Source organism: Oryx dammah, unplaced genomic scaffold (genome assembly GCF_014754425.2).
Source record: "Oryx dammah isolate SB20612 unplaced genomic scaffold, SCBI_Odam_1.1 HiC_scaffold_27, whole genome shotgun sequence".
Lineage (NCBI taxonomy): Eukaryota > Metazoa > Chordata > Mammalia > Artiodactyla > Bovidae > Oryx > Oryx dammah.
In genome coordinates, this window is record NW_024070211.1 from 129,895,814 (window position 1) to 129,915,239 (window position 19,426).

Below are 19,426 nucleotides of genomic sequence, written 5' to 3' on the forward strand. Positions count from 1 at the left end.
GCATACAGATTTCTCAAGAGGCAGGTCAGGTGGTCTGGTATTCCCATCTCTCTCAGAATTTTCCACACAGTCAAAGGCTTTGGCATAGTCAATAAAGCAGAAATAGATGTTTTTCTGGAACTCTCTTGCTTTTTCAATGATTCCGCAGATGTTGGCAATTTGATCTCTGGTTCCTCTGCCTTTTCTAAAACCAGCTTGAACATCTGGAAGTTCACAGTTCACGTATTGCTGAAGCCTGGCTTGGAGAATTTTGAGCATTACTTTACTAGCATGTGAGATGAGTGCAATTGTGTGGTAGTTTGGCATTGCCCTTCTTTGGGATTGAAATGAAAACTGACACTTTTCAGTCCTGTGGCCACTGCTGAGTTTTCCAAATTTGCTGGCATATTGAGTGCAGCACTTTCACAGCATCATCTTTCAGGATTTAAAATAGCTCAACTGGAATTCCATCACCTCCACTAGCTTTGTTCAATGTGATGTTTCCTAAGGCCCACTTGACTTCACATTCCAGGATGTCTGGCTCTAAGTGAGTGTGAGTGATAACAACATCGTGATTATTTGGGTCATGAAAATTTTTTTTGTACAATTCTTCTGTGTGTTCTTGCCATCTCTTCTTAATATCTTCTGCTTCTGTTAGGTACATACCATTTCTGCCCTTTATTGAGCCCATCTTCGCATGAAATGTTCTCTTGGCCTCTCTAATCTTCTTGAAGAGATCTCTAGTTTGGCATCTCTAATCTTCTTGAAGAGATCTCTAGTTTTTCCCATTCTATTGTTTTCCTCTATTTTTGCACTGATCACTGGGGAAGGCTTTCTTACTTATATGAAGCTATGTAAAATATATGACATGAGATATTTTTCCCTCAAAATCATTTTGAAAACACTATCTTTAATTGTTGAGGTTTATTAATTGTTCCAGATGTAATATATTAAAATCAAAGATACATTATATACTGGAAAGTAGCATTATATAAATTTTCATTAACAAAAAAGCATGTTGTGTTAAATATGTATAAACTACAGTGATCTGAAAGCACCTTAATAGTATCCTTTAAAAAAATGCTTATCTATGAATAGTGCCCTAGTTCACATATAAGAGAAATCTACAAGGAGCTATTTTATGTGGCATTCTAAATATATATAAATAAATATAAGGAGTATTGTTCTATTTTATTTCCTTCTGTAACAACAACAAAAATTTTCACTTGGTGGTTAATGTTACTTTAGATCCATAGGAAAAGCTCCTGGATATGAAATTGTTTACATGCATATTCAAATAAGTTACAGAATTAGGACTTTAGGTAAAGAAAGACAAAATAAACAAATTTTGACCCACAAAATCATAGATTTGGGGAGAGTAAAAGTGGTAAGAAAAAGGGGATGAAGTAGGTAGTTTTTATTTAAATAAGAGACATATATAAATGACATGAAAGAATTGGCATGCTCCTTTATTTTTACTTTATGGTTTTAAATAGATGATTTTCAGGCAAGAATACTGGAGTGAGTAGCCATTCCCTTCTCCAGGGGATCTTCCCTTCCTTCACGGGCTCAGTCCTGTCCCACTCTGTGCAACCCTATGAACCATAGCCCTCTAGACTCCTCTGTCCATGGGATTCTCCAGGCAAGACTATCAGAGTGGATTGCAGTGCCTCCCTCCAGGGAATCTTCCAGACCCAGGGATCGAACCAGTGTCTCTTATATGTCCTGCATTGGCAGGCAGGGATTAGACTGAATTATGGGAAGACAGACAACAGAGCCTGCTGTTATATAACTTACAGTTGTCAATCGGCCTTAAACGTATGCTCATTTCCATTCCCTTTCACTGACTGATTGTGGCCACAAGCCCTACTTTGCACCAGGCATAACCAAAAAGGAGGAGACTGGAAGTATAAAAGGGGGAAGCCAAGAGGGATCGATAGGAAGGATGACCTAGCGAAGGATGATGGATAGGAAGACTCCTTTGGGAGTGTCTGATTAATAAAAGATTTGTCTGCTTGAGCTGGACTGAGCTTTAACTTGTCTGTTGGTCTGCACCTTTCAGTCTGTCACTCCAATTTATTGTTGCAGTGAGATAAGAACTGATGAAGAGAAATAAAGCAACCTGACGAAACCAAAGCCAATAATGGTTTTTCTTTTCATTGTATTACTGAGCACTTCACTAGCATCTTACAAAGGGAAAAACCAAAACATCTGTGTTTTCTTTACATAGTTCAAATTCTTGTCTGTCTTTCCCATTAGTCTAAATGAGTTGCATTTAGATTAATTATTAATTTGTATTAATAATTAATTAATTTTTAGCTTATTCATGAATCAACAAAAGAATTTGAAAGAAAAATGAGTCTCAGGTCCATTATCCCGTAATTCTTCTCCCTGACAGCATTTGTACTCAGACTCAAAGAAATTTAAGAACAAATGAAGCAGGTAGCTTTCAGGTTTTTCTACATCCTCCTAGGAGGCAAAAATAATGTTTTTGTCCAGGAAACAGCCCAGCACAATTCAGTATCCATGAGACTATTAACCATCACCAATAATGTTTATCAGTCTCTTGCCTTTAAAGAAACAGGAGCAGAGAAATTGAGTGGGAGGGGGTATGTGTGTTATCATAATACTGATCCTTGGGTAAAAGTGCATTTATGAGCAAATCTAGTACTGCCTAGCAACTGTCTCTAGGCAAAAGGTGGCTGGGAGTCAGCTGCTGCTGCCGCCTTTCAGGAGCCATCTGCCTGCTTCTACACACCTCCTGGAATATCTGTTTTGGATGATCTGAATTCCAGTTTTAAGGTAGAATTTTTCTTAGCCACTCTTAATATTAAATATTTTGCTTTTTCGTGACTGATACAATAAACATACAATTATTACTTTTAATCCACCTCTGAATATAATGTAAATATATAGACCTTCTGAACTACACTATAATATGTCTGAGGTCATGAGCTTTAGTGATTTTTTTAAAAATGTTCCTATCTGTTCCTTTTAGGCTTGACACATTCTTCAGTGGTCTGGGATGATAACCCAGATTTACACCCATTTCCAAGAACATAAGATATGGTGTTAAACATACCCCAGGAACTTTCAACTCTTGTTGAAACACCCATCCCTGGCCACCTTGTTTTTCCACCTTGTATTTCTACATTTCTACTCCTGCTACTGACTGGGATTTATTTTCTTGCTTCTGGCCCTTGCAGCAGGATACAGCTCAGCTAATAGGAGTGAAGCAGGAGTTTCCAGAGGAAGCAGGGGTTACGCCAGAACTTGATGGGGGACAGACAGGCCATCTTAGTGGAGAAGTCTGTCCAGGGAGAAGGATGGTAGTGAACACTGTAGCCTCACACTGGCTGAGTAGTTCCTGATACTCCTGGTCGTTCAGTCCCTCTAACCATGTCCAAGCTGCTTGTTCCCAGAGTCCCCACATGCTTCCCTAAGTATTCACGGCATTCAGTCAAACATCTGTCTGTGCTTCGATCCCTGTGGATGCTTGGAAGTCTCACCCTCTTTCCTTGCCCATTTTCTTACTGGTGTCCAGTCTCTGCATTCAGTTCCACAGGGTCCTCTGAAAGCCCTATTCCTTTGCAAATGCACTTCTCTCAACCCGTTTAGAGTATATTCCATTGCATCTTTATTTTAGACCTTATTCATGTTTCTGCCCCCTCAAACAGAGCTTGCTCTTTGTGCATAACCTTAACCTCATAAACCAGAGCCAGGGGGCAGGTTGTCATCCACTTTAGCCAACTAGGCCACTTCCAGACTTTTCTTACTTTCACGTGGAGCCCGTCTTCATTTGGGAGACAATGTATATAGCATTTAGGATCACGGGATTTGGATTTGAACCCATATTTTGAGATGTTGAATAGATCACACTACAGTTCTGAGTCTCGATTTCCACCTCTGAAAAAAGGGGAGTTGTTTTTGCAAGGCTATGGAGATTAAATCGTTTTCACAAATCGTTATTACTTACCCTGTGCTGGGCATTTTTTTCTAAGTACTCAACAAAACAAATCCTTCCCTCATGAAGCTTGTAGTTTCATGAGGCAAGAAAGTTGACTCTACACAGATAATTACACAATCTAATATGGGAGAATATATAGGGTGTGGTAACAAAGGTTTATTTAGAGAGATAACTTAGGTGGTGGAGAGGTGGTCAGGCGGCAAGGCCTGAGGAGGTGCATTTAAAGAGAGAGGAGCAAGACAGGTAGGATTTGGGCAGCAGAGCAAAGGAAGGAGAGAGCTTTGTAGACAGAGGGGAACTTGCAGGCCTTTGTGAGAGAGTGTGTGTGTCACAGAGGATGGTTAGAGATGGAGGCAGGGCACACCGTTTGTGGGACCCGAATGTGAAGGCCAGATGAAGGAGTTTTAATTTCATTTTAAATGTAATGAGAAGCAATGATTTTATGTAAGGGTGTCACACGACTTATGCAGGTAAAAAAATGTCTCTGAGGGCAACATTTAGAACAGTACTTATTCCGTAATTGCAGTTACATTCACGTGGGCTTGCTCTGCAGCGTTTCTTGAGTGTAGTCTCCCTGGGTCACAGTTTTCCCCTCTAACCCAGACTCCTGCTGCCTTCTGTTGATATAAGCTCAGCTTCTTCTCCTATTTCAGAGTGCCTGACATCCTCAACTCCAGGGGCCACCCTACAGGAGGCATCTTATATGCCAGTAAACTCCTGACCACAATTTCTGACTTTCTAATTCCTGCCACACTTACCCATGTCCAGGCCTCCAGGATGGGAGGAGATAAGGAAAGAAAGATAGGCCAGAGCCAGCTTGTGAAGGGTTGCTTTGAGGCTAAGGAACTTGCGATTTATCCTACAAGCATAACAACGCAGCACTGATGCTGGGACTTGCTGCTGCCTGTGCTTGCAACGCCTCCTCTTCCAGGGTCTTCTTCAAGCTCGTAGTTGTGCTTTAGAGTCTGGCTTACGGCTCAGATAGTAAAGAGTCCGCCTGCAAAGGAGAACTAGATTCGATTCCTGGGGTGGGAAGATCCTCTGGAGAAAGCAATGGCTACCCATTCCAGTATTCTTGCCAGAGAAGCCTGGTGCAGGCTGTAGCCCTCAGAGTCTGAACATGATTGAGCTACCAACACTTTCATTTCACTTTTGGTTTTTGTCTCTTCTAGGAAGACTGCCTTGGCAAAGAAGGTAGTTAATCATGTTCCATATTGCACAGAGTTCTTGGTACTCTTACACTGCATAACCAATGCTTTTTTTGTGGTCTTCCCTATTAGACCACAAACTCCTTGAGAGCAAGAACTTGTATTATTGCATCCTCAGCACCTGACATAAATGATTTCACTAAAATTTGATTTTGTCAAGTTTTTTGAGTTTTCAGTTTCCACTAAAAAGGAAAATACCCTAATAAAAGATTGGCACATTGAAAGTAAAGATTGGTAATTTCTTCATATAATTCTCTAAACCTGTGTTACTTTGCTAAAGTTTATCCAGCTATCTTTGCTCTAAAAATTGGCATGAGGTTTTAAGAAAAATTTATATTTTTATTTATTTTAATTTGATTCAGTCAGTTCAGTTGCTCAGTCATATCTGACTCTTTGCAACCCCATAGAGTTCAGCCCACCAGGCTTCTCTGTCCATGGGATTTCCTAGGCAAGAATATTGGAGTGGGTTGCCATTTCCTTCTCCAGAAAATAACACTTTTCTATTGAAAAGAAGTTATATAAATGCAGTCAATTTTGTTTATAATTAATTTAATTTGTTGTTCAGTCACTCAGTTTTGTCTGACTCCCTGCTGCCCAGTGGACTGCAGCACACCAAGCTGCTGTCCTTCATAACTATCTCCTAGAGATTGCTCAGACTCATGTCCATTGAGTTGATGATACCATGCAACCATCTCATCCTCTGTCTCCCTCTTCTCCTCCTGCCCTCAATTTTTCCCAACCTGAGGGTTTTTCCAATGAGTCAGCTCTTTGCATCAGGTGGCCAAGGAATTGGAGCTTCAGCTTCAGCATCAGTCTTTCAGTGGATATTCAGGACTGATCTCCTTTAGGATGGACTGGTTGGATCTCCTTGCAGGTCAAGGGATTCTCAAGTCTTCAACTCCACAATTCAAAAGCATCAACTCTTCAGTGCTCAGTTTTCTTTATGTGAAAGTTTTCTCAACTTTCACATCCATACATTACTACAGGAAAAACCGTACCTTTAACTAGATGGACCTTTGTCAGCAAAGTAATGTCTCTGCTTTTCAATATGCTGTCTAGGTCTGTCATAGCTTTTCTTCCAAGGAGCAAGCATCTTTTAACTTCATGGCTGCAGTCACCATCTGCAGCAATTTTGGAGGCCCAGAAAATAAGGTCTGTCACTGTTTCCACTAGTTCCCTTTCTATTTGCCATGAAGTGATGGGACCAGATACCATGATCTTAGTTTTCTGAATTTTGAGTTTTAAGCCAGCTTTTTTACTCTCCTCTTACATCTTCATCAGAGGCTCTTTAGTTCCTCTTTGCTTTCTGCCATAGGGTGGTGTCATCTGCATATCTGAGGTTATTACTATTTCTCCCAGCAATCTTGATTCCACCTTGTCCTTCATCCAGCCTGGCATTTCATATGATGTATTCTGCATGTAAGTTAAATAAGCAGGGTGTCAGTATACAGCCTTAGCGTATTCCTTTCCCAAGTTGGAATCAATCTGTTCCATGTCTGGTTCTAGCTGTTGCTTCTCGACCTCTATACAGATTTCTCAGGAGGCAGATACGGTGGTCTGGTATTCCCATCTCTTTAAGAATTTTCCAGTTTGTTGTGACCCACACAGTCAAAGGCTTTAGTATAGTCAGTGTAGCAGAAGCAGATGCTTTTCTGGAATTCTCTTGCTTTTTTGATGATCCATCAGATGTTGGCAATGTGATCTCTGGTTCCTCTGCCTTTTCTAAATCCAGCTTGAACATCTGGAAGTTCTCAGTTCATGTACTGTTGAAGCCTGGCTTGGAGAATCTTGAGCATTATTTTGCTAGTGTGTGAGATGAGTACAATTGTGTGTTTGAACATTCTTTGGCATTGCCCTTCTTTGGGATTGGAATGAAAACTGACCTTTTCCAGTCCTGTGGTCACTGCTGAGTTTTCCAAATTTATCAGCGTATCAAGTGCAGCACTTTCACAGCATCATCTTTTAGGATTTGAAGTTGCTCAGCTGGAATTCCATCACCTCCACTAGCTTTCTTCATAGTGATCCTTCCTAAGGCCTACTTGACTTTGGACTCCAGGATGTCTGGCTCTAGGTGAGTGATCACACCATTGTGGTTATCTGGGTCATTAAGATCCTTTTTGTATGGTTCTTTTGTGTATTCTTGCCACCTCTTCTTAATATCTTCTGCTTCTGTTAGGTCCATACGATTTCTGTTTTTCATTGTGCTCATCTTTGCATGAAAATTTCCCTTGGTATCTCTAATTTTATTAAAGAGATCTCTAGTCTTTCCCATTCTATTATTTTCCTATATTTCTTTGCACTGATCACTGAGAAACGCTTTCTTATCTCTGCTTGCTGTTCTTCGGAACTCTGCATTCAGATGGATAAAGCTTTCCTTTCCTCCTTTGCGTTTTGCTTCTGTTACTTTCTCAGCTATTTGTAAGGCCTCCTCAGACAGCCATTTTGCCTTTTTGCATTTCTTCTTCTTGGGGATGATTTTGATCACTGCCTCCTGTACGATGTTACAGATGTCTGTCCATAGTTCTTCAGGCAGTCTGTCTATCAGATATAATCCCTTGAATTTATTTGTCACTTCCACTGTATAATCATAAGGGTGTATTGATTTAGATCATACCTGAATGGTCCAGTGGTTTTCCCTACTTTCTTCAATTTAAGTCTGAATTTAAAATATGTTTATTGAAGTCTCATTCCTACCTGTGCCATCTCACCTTTTTCCTCTAGCTACACTAGATTACCTTTTTTATTAGTTTATTGGTTGTCCTTTCAGTATTTCTTTATGCAAAAACAAACAAATATGAATGTATTTTTATAAAAAAGATTGCCTTGTGCTCTTTCACTCATTGGTATCTGATTCTTTGTGACCCCGTGGACTCTAGCCCTCCAGGCTCCTCTGTCCATGGAATTTTCCAGACAAGAATACTAGAGTGGGTTGCCATTTCCTCCTCCAGGGGATCTTCCTGACCCAGGGATTGAACCTGCCTCTCCTGTGTTTCCTGCGCTACATAGCCTAAAATATATACACACTTTTATTCCTCGCTTTTTTAACATGAAAATTTATCCTAGAGATATTTCCAAGTCAGTAGTTGATACAGATATTCCTTAGTCATTCTTGTGGATGCAGAATTTTTTATATACCATGATTTATTCAGGTAGTCCCATACTGCTGGATGCTGCATTCTAGTCTTTTGCTTTTACAAACAATTCTGCAAAAAATAAAACGTCATTTCAAATTAGCACAGATATGTAGTTAGGCACACGTGTATAAATTTGTATGTGTATGCATGTTACATACAATATCTGTATCTTCCTATGTTACACACACACACACACACACACACACACACGCACAGGCTTCCCAGGTGGTACAGTGGTAAAGAATCTGCCTGCCAATGCTGGAGACTCAGGAGACGTGAGTTTGATCCCTGGGTTGGGAAGATCCCCTCAAGAAGGAAATGGCTACCCACTTCAGTATCCTTCCCTGGAGAATCCTATGGGCAGAGGAGCCTGGCAAGCAATAGTCCATGGGGTTGCAGAGAGTCAGACATGACAGAGAACATGCAGCAGCAAAATAAATCTCCTGCACATATGTATGAGATTCTTAAAATTTAGACAGTTACATCAAGAGTAAATGCATCTGAGATTTTGGTTGATAATTCCCGAAATTCTTTCCTAATGGTTATTTCTGCACCTACCAACAATGTTTGAAAGTGTCTATTTCTCCATAGCCTCCTCTCCAACAGCATCTTATAACATTTTTGCATTTTGCCAATCTGATGGTTAAGCAGTTATATCTCAGAGTAGTATTAATTTGCATCTTTACTAGTGAAGTTAGCACCAATTTAGATGCTATTGATTTAGTGGTTATGCTATTGGGTTTTTTTCTGTGACTTGTCCATTCATATCTTTTGGTTACTTTTCTATAAAGTTAGTCTTTTTCTTCTCTATTCCTAAAAGTTTTTAATGTATATTGAGAATGTAAGCATTTGGTCTGTGCTATGAGTTGGAGATATCTTGCCTATTTTGTTATGTTTGTTTTAACTCTGCTAATGGCATATTTCTGACATGCAGAAGTGTTGATTTCATTTGTATTTACTTTTAACTGTTAGCCTTTCCAAAATTTGAGTCACAGTTAAATAGTTATGAAAGGTTATAATAAAAACCACCTTTGCTGTTTTCTAATACTTCTAAATTTCATATTCTTACATTTAAATCTTTGATCCATTTGGATCTATTTGTTTGACTTGATACATAGCATCAGTATGGAATCTGCCTTATTTTTTCCAACTTGCTACCCATTTTTCCCAACACTGTTTATTAAAAAGTCTATCCTTACTGTTTGATTTGATGTGCAGTGTTCATTGTACACTAAATTCCCATAGGTATTCAAGTCTATCTCTGGACTTTCTATCCTATTTGATTAGTCTGTCTTTTCATGAGCCAATCCTATAATTTACTGATTGATGCATTATAGTATTTTTACACTGGTAGGAGTAGTACCTTTATTACTCATTATTAGAATTTTCCAAATTATTCTTCTTTGATCATTTATTTTTTCCTGTGCACTTTAAAATTGGTCTATCTAGTTCCAGAAAATAGTCCATATTTTTACTGTTTATTCTTTGATAGTTTAAAAATATCACACATTGCTTTATGATATTGTCTTCCCATTAAAGAACACAATACATCTTTACATTAATCTGAGTTAAATTGTTTTCACTGCAATATAACTGACACATAAAATTTAGTTAATAGTTTCAGGTGTACAACATAATAATTTGACATAGTTGCTTGGCCAAAAAGTTCATTCAGGATTTTTCCATAAGATGGCTTTAGTAGCACTGAGTCTTCAGATTCGGAGAAGGCGATGGCACCCCACTCCAGTGCTCTTGCCTGGAAAATCCCATGGATGGAGGAGCCTGGAAGGCTACAGTCCATGGGGCCGCAAAGAATTGGACATGACTGAGCGATCTCACTTTCACTTTTCCCTTTCATGCATTGGAGAAGGAAATGGCAACCCAGTCCAATGTTCTTGCCTGGAGAATCCCAGGGACGGGGGAGCCTGGTGGGCTGCCGTCTATGGGGTCGCACAGAGTCGGACACGACTGAAGCGACTTAGCAGCAGCAGCAGCAGTCTTCAGATTCATTCAGAACATTTTGTTAGATTGTATTATGACAGCTGTCATACTGGCATGCATTTTTTAAAAATTGGCAAAATTTTTGTAGCTGTTTTATTATTGAAAATGGAAGAAAAGCAAAATTTTTAGCATATTATACTTTGTTATTTCAAGAAAGGTAAAAACACAACTAAAACACAAAAAATGATTTTAGCAGTGTATGGAGAAGGTTCTCCGAGTGACCAAATGTGTCAAAAGTGGTTTGTGAAGTTTCATGCTGGAAATTTGTCACTGGGTGATGAGATGCTCCAGAGTCAGGTAGACCAATTGAAGTTGATAGCAATCAAATCGAGACATTAATTGAGAACAATCAACATTATACCATGTAGGAGAGAGCCAACAGACTCAAAATACCCAAGTCTTGCTAATCATTAGTACCAGCTTGCTTATGTTAATTGCTTCCGTGTTTGGGTTCCATATAAGTCAAGCTAAAAAAAACTGAACTGAACATATAGGTAAGATCATACAATATTTGTCTTTCTCTCATTGTTTCACTCAGTTTAGCACTGTCAAGGTCCAAATGACAGGATTTCCTTTCTTACGGCTAAAGTATCATAAATATTTATTCATCCATTCATCCGTTCATTCGTCCATTGATCCATCAGTAGTAGACACCTCAATTGCTTCCACATCCATATCTTGGCTTTTATGAATAATACTGCAGTAAACATGAGCATATCTTTTCAAGTTAATGTTTGTTTTTCCATCAGAAAAATACCCAGAAGTGGAATTGCTAAATCATATGATAGTTCTATTTTTAAGCTTTATTTTTATGTTTATTTTATATTGGAGTATAGTTGATTTACAGTGTGCAGCAAAGCGACTCCATTATACATGTTAATATGTCTATTCCTTCTAGTCTTTTCCAGATTCTTTTTACCCTTTAGGTTATTACAGAATATTGAATAGAGTTCTCTGTGCTATCCAGTAGGTCCTTGTTGATTATTTAATATATAGTAGTTTGTACATATAAATCCCAAACTCCTAATTTATCCCGCCCCCCCCTCAACCTTTCCCCTTTGATACCTATAAATTGTTTTCTAAGATCTGTGAGTCTGTTTCTGTTTTGTAAATAAGTTCATTTGTATCATTTTTTAGCATCTACATATAAGTGATATCATATCATATGATAATTGCCTTTCTCTCTGACATATTTCCCTTAGTATGATAATCTCTAGGTCTATCCATGTTGCTTCAAATGCACCATTTCTTTCTTTTTTATGGCTGAGTAATATTCCATTGTGTATGTGTACCACATCGTCTTATCCACTCTTCTGTCATTGGACATTTAGATTGTTTTCATGTCTTGGCTATTGTAAATAGCTGCAGAGAACTTTGGGGGTTATGTATCTTCTTGAATTATGGTTTTCTCCAGGTATAGTCCTAGGAGTGGAATCACTGAACCAGATGGTAGTTCTATTTTTAAGTTTTTCATGAACCTCCATACTGTTTTCCACAGCAGCGGCACCAGTTTACATTCACACCAACAATGCACAAGGCTTCTTTTTTCTCCACATCCTCCCAAGTCAAGTTTCATATTCTTTTGTGTTCCTGAATACTTCGTCTTTTGCTGTTATTGAAAGAGAGTCTACTTAACACATTATTTCTGTCATTGTTATTTTAATAGATTAATTTCTATATAATAATCATTTTATATCAGACTACTTTGAATTCTCTTTAGTTGTCAGTTTCATTTGCTGTCTCTTGGACTTTTTCAGGTATATGATCATACCATCTGCCAAATGGAGATAACTTAATTTTTTTTCCAATTTTTGTACCTTTAACTTTCTATGGTTTTGGAGGTATTAGGCAAGTAATTAGACACAGTGTTCATTTGTATCCAATGTAGTGGATTATTGTAGTGATTATTGTAGAAGTTTGATAGTTTGATAATGACAGTATGTTTAGTTTCTGACTTTAGGAGAAATATCTTTGATGTTTCTCCACTAGGAAATATGTTTGCCTTAGGGCTGAGATACAATATGTCCAATCATATAAGTGAAGTCTTCATCAACTCTTATTCTGAGTGCTTCTTTGCTGTAAATCAAGGGTAGATTTATTTTTAGCAAATTTATTTTCTGTGCCTATGTGCATGCATGCTAAATGTTTCAGTCATGTCTGAGTCTTTGTCACCTCATGGACTGGTGCCTGCAAGGCTCCTCTGTCCCTGGACTTCTCCAGGCAAGAATACTGGAGTGGGCTGCCATGCTCTACTCCAGGGGATCTTCCCTTCTATGATTATATATAAATGTAATTTTTCCATGGATTTATTAATATGCTAAAATACAGGACTAAATGTTGTACTATTGAACTATTCAGACATTCTTGTACAGGAAGGAGGTAAGGAGGAACCTAATTTGATGATGACAATTATCTTACTGTACTGTTTATTAATATTTTATTATCTTTTTGAAGTGATATTCATAAATATAATTCATCGTTTAGCATTCTATCAGTTTTAGTATCAATGATTTATGAGATAATTTTGAAGTTTTCATTATTCTGAGGACTGAGACATTTTCTGAGATCTGAGATAGTTTAGAATAATGTTAGAATTACCTATTCTCTAAAGATTTCTCTGTGAAACTAGAAAATAGTACTTTTGGAGGGGTGGGGTAGATATTTGCAATACAAATAACCAGCAATTAAGCTAGTTTGCAACCACTTCTGTCAAATTCCCCTCAATTCCAATACACAACTTTAGTATCCTGCAGTGTTTAACCCTGATACTCTTAACTGTACTTTAGCTACTACAGCCTAATTTATAAGTTTCAATAGAAATCGAGCTCAATAAAATTCCTAAACCTGCTGGGGTAAGTTTTGGTAGAATACTTTTTCCTGGGAATTTATCTATTTCTTTATTATTTTTCATAGAGTTGTACAAAATAGTTCTATAATCCCTTTTGGTTTTGTGATTATTTCCATTTATTCTGTATCTGGTTTTTTGACTGTTTGATATTTTTGGATTGGAAAGTAAATTAAAGTATCCTGTTTGTAATGTATTTCTGTTTCTCCTTGTATAGTCTATGGGTTTTTACTTCATAAAAGTTAGTTATTGCTAAGTCATTTATTTGGTACCTAGGTATTCATTCCTTATATTCCTTTTGAATTCTTACCCTTAGCATTTAAAAAAAAAGTCTTTTAAAATTGCTTTTTTATTTCAGCTCTATATTCACTGATACCAAAATCACTGCCATGCTTTCTTTTTGTTAGTATTTGTTCATCCTTTTATTTCTCTCTTTACTGAATTGCATCCACAACACCCACTTGTGGATTGGACTGGTGATAGAAGCAAGGTTTGATACTGTAAAGGGCAATGTTGCATAGGAACCTGGAATATTAGGTCCATGAATCAAGGCAAATTGGAAGTGGTCAAACAGGAGATGGCAAGACTAAAAATAGACATTCTAGGAATCAGCGAACTAAGATGGACTGGAATGGGTGAATTTAACTCAGATGACCATTATATCTACTACTGCAGGCAGGAGTCACTTAGAAGAAATGGAGTAGCCATCATGGTCAACAAAAGAGTCCAAAATGCAGTACTTGGATGCAATCTCAAAAACGACAGAATGATCTCTGTTCGTTTCCAAGGCAAACCATTCAATACCACTGTAATCCAAGTCTATGCCCCAGCCAGTAACTCTGAAGAAGCTGAAGTTGAACAGGTCTATGAAGACCTACAAGACCTTCTAGAACACCCCCAAAAGTTGTGTTTTTCATTATAGGGGACTGGAATGCAAAAGTAGGAAGTCAAGAAACTTCTAGAGAAACAGGCAAATTTGGCCTTGGAATACGGAATGAAGCAGGGCAAAGGCTAATGGAGTTCTACCAAGAAAATGCACCGGTTATAGCAAACACCCCTTCCAACAACACAAGAGAAGACTACACATGGACATGACCAGATGGTCGATACTGAAATCAGATTGATTATATTCTTTGCAGCCAAAGATGGAGAAGCTCTATACAGTCAGCAAAAACAAGACCAGGAGCTGACTGTGGCTCAGATCATGAATTCCTTGTTGCCAAATTCAGACTGAAATTGAAGAAGGTGGAGAAAACCACTAGACCATTCAGGTATGACCTAAATCAAATCCCTTATGATTATACGCTGGTAGTGAGAAATAGATTTAAGGGACTATATCTGACAGACAGAGTGCCTGATGAACTATGGAAGGAGGTTTGTGACGTTGTACAGAAGACAGGGATAAAGACCATCCCCATGGAAAAGAAATGCAAAACAGCAAAATGGCTGTCTGAGGAGGACTTTACAAATAGCTGTGAAGAGAAGAGAAGAGAAAAGCAAAAGAAAAAAGGAAAGATATACCCATTTGAATGCAGAGTTCCAAAGAATAGCAAGGAGAGGTAAGAAAGCCTTCCTCAGTGATCAATGCAAAGAAATAGAGGAAAACAACAGAATGGGAAACACTATAGATCTCTTCAGGAAAATTAGAGATACCAAGGGGACATTTCATGCAAAGATGGGCTCAATAAAGGACAGAAATGGTATGTACCTAACAAAAGCAGAAGATATTAAGAAGAGGTGGCAAGAACACACAGAAGAACTGTACAAAAAAGATCTTCATGACCCAGATAATCACGATGGTGTGATCACTCACCTAGAGCCAGACATCCTGGAATGTGAAGTCAAGTGGGCCTTAAGAAGCATCACTATGAACAAAGCTAGTGAAGGTGATGGAATTCCAGTTGAGCTATTTCAAATCCTAAAAGATGATGCTGTGAAAGTGCTGCACTCAATATACCAGCAAATTTGGAAAACTCAGCAGTCACCACAGGACTGGAAAGGGTCAGTTTTCATTCCAATCCCAAAGAAAGGCAATGCCAAAGATTGCTCAAACTACCACACAATTGCTCTCATCTCACACACTAGTAAAGTAATGCTTAAAATTCTCCAAGCCAGGCTTGAGCAATACGTGGACTTCCAGATGTTCAAGCTGGTTTTAGAAAAGGCAGAGGAACCAGAGATCAAATTGCCAACATCTGCTGGATCACTGAAAAAGCAAGAGAATTCCAGAAAAACATTTATCTCTGCTTTATTGACTATGCCAAAGCCTTTGACTGTGTGGATCACAATAAAATGTGGAAAATTCTGAAAGAGATGAGAATATCAGACCACCCTACCTGCCTCTTGAGAAATCTGTATGCAGGTCAGGAAGCAACAGTTATAACTGGACATGGAACAACAGACTTGGTTCCAAATAGGAAAAGGAGTATGTCAAGGCTGTATATTGTCACCCTGCTTAAACTTATATGCAGAGTATATCATGAGAAATGCTGGACTGTAGGAAGCACAAGCTGGAATCAAAATCGCCAGGAGAAATATCAATAACCTCAGATATGCAGATGACATCACCCTTATGGCAGAAAGTGAAGAACTAAAGAGGCTCTTGATGAGAGTGAAAAAGTTGGCTTAAAGCTCAACATTCAGAAACTAAGATCATGGCATCCAGTCCCATCACTTAATGGCAAATAGTGGAAACAGTGGTTGACTTTATTTTTCTGGGCTCCAAAATTTCTGCAAATGGTGATTGCAGCCACGAAATTAAAAGATGCTTAATCTTTGGAAGGAAAGTTATGACCAACCTAGATAGCATATTAAAAAGCAGAGACATTACTTTGTCAACAAATGTCCATCTAGTCAAGGCTATGGTTTTTCCAGTGGTCATGTATGGATGTGAGAGTTGGACTATAAAGAAAGCTGAGCGCAGAAGAATCGATGCTTTTGAACTGTGGTGTTGGAGAAGACTCCTGAGAGTCCCTTGGACTGCAAGGAGGTCCAACCAGTCCATCCTAAAGGAGATCAGTCCTGGGTGTTCATTGGAAGGACTGATGTTGAAGATGAAACTCCAGGAGTTTGACCACCTGATGCGAAGAGCTGACTCATTTGACAAGACCCTGATGCTGGGAAAGACTGACAGCAGTAGGAGAAGGGGACGACAGAGGATGAGATGCTTGGATGGCATTACCAACTCAATGGACATGGGTTTGGGTAGACTCAGCGAGTTGGTGATGGACAGGGAGGCCTCGTGTGCTGTGGTTCATGGAGTCGCAAAGAGTCCGACACAACTGAGCGACTGAACTGAACTGAATTGCATTACTTCTGGAGTGCCTCTTGTTACAGCATAGTGCTCAGTTTTGCTTTACAATAGAAGTATGCCTTATAGCTTGCATACAAACCCCAAAAGTCACATTCTCTTATGTTCCACTGGCCAAAGCAAATTTCATGGCTGAGTCCAAATTCAAAGGGTGGAGAAGTTAACTCCATTCTTAGAAGTTGCAAAATATTGTTACTGTTTGGTCAAAGAATGGGATCTACTCCAGGCAATGAGGTGGACTGCCTGTGTAGGGATTAATTGGGGAGTGGAGAGAAATGCACGCCTGTAGGCCAATCTCCTTCTGAAGAAACTATGCTGGAGAGAGATGTCTTTTGAACCTTACCTAAGAATCTATATGGGCTTCCCTTGTAGCTCAGTCAGTAAAGAACCTGCCTGCAGTGTAGGAGACATGGGTTCCATCCCTAGGTTGGGAAGATCCCCTAGAGAAGGAAATAGCGACACAATTCAGTATCCTTGCCTGGAAAATCTCATGGACAGAAGAGCCTGGTGGGCTGCAGTCGATGGGGTCGCAAAGACTTGAGTACTACTGAGCAACTAACACTTAAGAATCCATGTGTGGACTGGGTAAAAAAAAAAAAAGTCTAATGTGAGAGTTGTGAGTTCAGTTTTATTTGGGGTTTAGTGAGGACTACAGCCTGGGAGACAGCCTCTCAAATAGTTCTGAGGAACTGCTCTAAAAAGGTAGGAAGCTGGGGAGAGTCAGAATATGATTTCGGTGAAGGGAGTCCATGTAGTCAAGCACACATCTTGGTAGAAGGTTACTGCAAATCACAAGGCACAGATATCTTAGTTAATGATTTTAGTACTTTTCTAAGCATGAGAAGATACAAGAAATTGGGATTCATAAAATTTTCTCCTGAAAATAACTATCTGACACCTGTTCCTTGCCATTTCTTCTCACTCTAAGCAACAGAGCATAGCTTTTGGCCTAAGTTAAGATAGTATAGGAGAAGAGCTGGCCATCAGAATGATGTCTTTCTGATGGCTGGAAATGGTTGCATGACTGTACAATCTGGCCAAGGGAATTAAAGAAGCCTCTCCGCAACAGAAAGGGGAATTTAACAGAGAACAAAGACTGAAAAAAAGAAATAAGAAGCAGAGGTGGCAGACACAAGAGTGAAGGGGGCATAGCTAATGGAGCAAGGTACTCAAGGAGGTTGAAAGGGTTGGAGTTAATAAAGCCTGGATTTGAAGAGGAGGAAACAAACTTCATCCTTCAGAAATAGAGGAAAGGTGTTAAGAATGGGTTTGAACATAGGTGATTGTGCATGGAGGAGTCTGGAAAACTGATAACCTCAGTTTTTTTTTAAATTAAGTAAAATGAAGTACGAGCAAGTGTGTCTGGTGAGAACGAGGATGGCTTGAACCGCGAGGAAGTTTTAGAATGTTCATTGAAATACTAAAGTTGAATTTGACTCAAGATAGATAAAAATAAATTACTTTTTTCTGTACTAGCAGCAAGTTATAAAAGAGAAAAAAATAACAGTGGGTCAGCTGAAAAACTTTATTCAAAGACATTAAACAGTATCTGTTTTTAGACAGAAAGACTTAATATCATAAAAACATGAATTCTCCTGAAATTAAGCAAATGTAATACAATTCTGATTTAAATGTGAATAAGATGGGTGGATAAAGTGATCTTAAGGGTTATTGAAATCTTGTAAATAAGACTAGGAAAGAATTACTTGTTTCATATGATTGAAGCATATTATGACCTCCTATTTGGCTCTGATTTGAGATTAGAAAGAGACCAGTCAGAAAACAGATTAAAAGGTCAGAAATAGATCTTAATACACGCAGATATTTGACATAAAAGAAAAATGGTATTTCAGTAGCATGGGAATAGATGGGTTATTTTTAAACGATGTTAACTCAACAATCTGGTCATCTGGAAAAAAAGTATATCAGATAACTTCCAGATTGAGTAAAGAGAAGAAAGAAGAAAATAATAGATTTTATATACATTCAAGTATCACTTAGGTTGTAGATTAACTAGGAAGCTGTAAAGGAAAAGATCCTCATTTTAAAATTTAATCTATTTACAAAAGATTAAATGTAAATTAGAAAGAAATGAATGTTGTGCTTCAATAAACTTTAAAGAAGAGAATAATAACTTCGGGGAAATTACTTGATATACATAGTAGAGAAGCTCTAAACTATACAAGATTGCCGGGAGAAATATCAATAAGCTCAGATATGCAGGTGACACCACCCTTATGGCAGAAAGTGAAGAGGAACTAAAGGGCCTCTTGATGAAAGTGAAAGAGGAGAGTGAAAATGCTGGCTGAAAACGCAACATTCAAAAAACTAAGATCATGGCATCTGGTCCCATCACTTCATGGAAAATAGACGGGGAAATGATGGAAACAGTGACAGACTATTTTCTTGGGCTCCAAAATCACCACAGATGGTAACTGCAGCCATGAAATTAAAAGACACTTGCTCCTTGGAAGAAAAGCTATGACCAACCTAGACAGCATATTAAAAAGCAGAGACATTACTTTGCCAACAAATGTCCATCTAGTCAAAGCTATGGTTTTTCCAGTGGTCATGTTATGGATGTGAGAGTTGGACTATAAAGAAAGCTGAGTACTGAAGAATTGATGTTTTTGAACTGTGTTGTGGAAGAAGACTCTTGAGAGTCCCTTGGACTGCAAGGAGATCAAATCAGTCCATTCTAAAGGAAATCAGTCCTGAATATCATTGGAAGGACTGTTTCTGAAGCTTAAGCTCCAATACTTTGGCCACCTGATGAGAATAACTAACTCCTTAGAAAAGACCCTGATTCTGGGAAAGATTGAAGGCAGGAGGAGAAGGGGACAACAGAGGATGAGATTGTTGGATGGCTTCATGACTTGATAGACAAGAGTTTGAGCAAGCTCTGGGAGTTGGTGAAGGACAGGGAAGCCTGGTGTGCTGCAGTCCATGGGGTCGCAAAGAGTCGAACACAACTGAGCGACT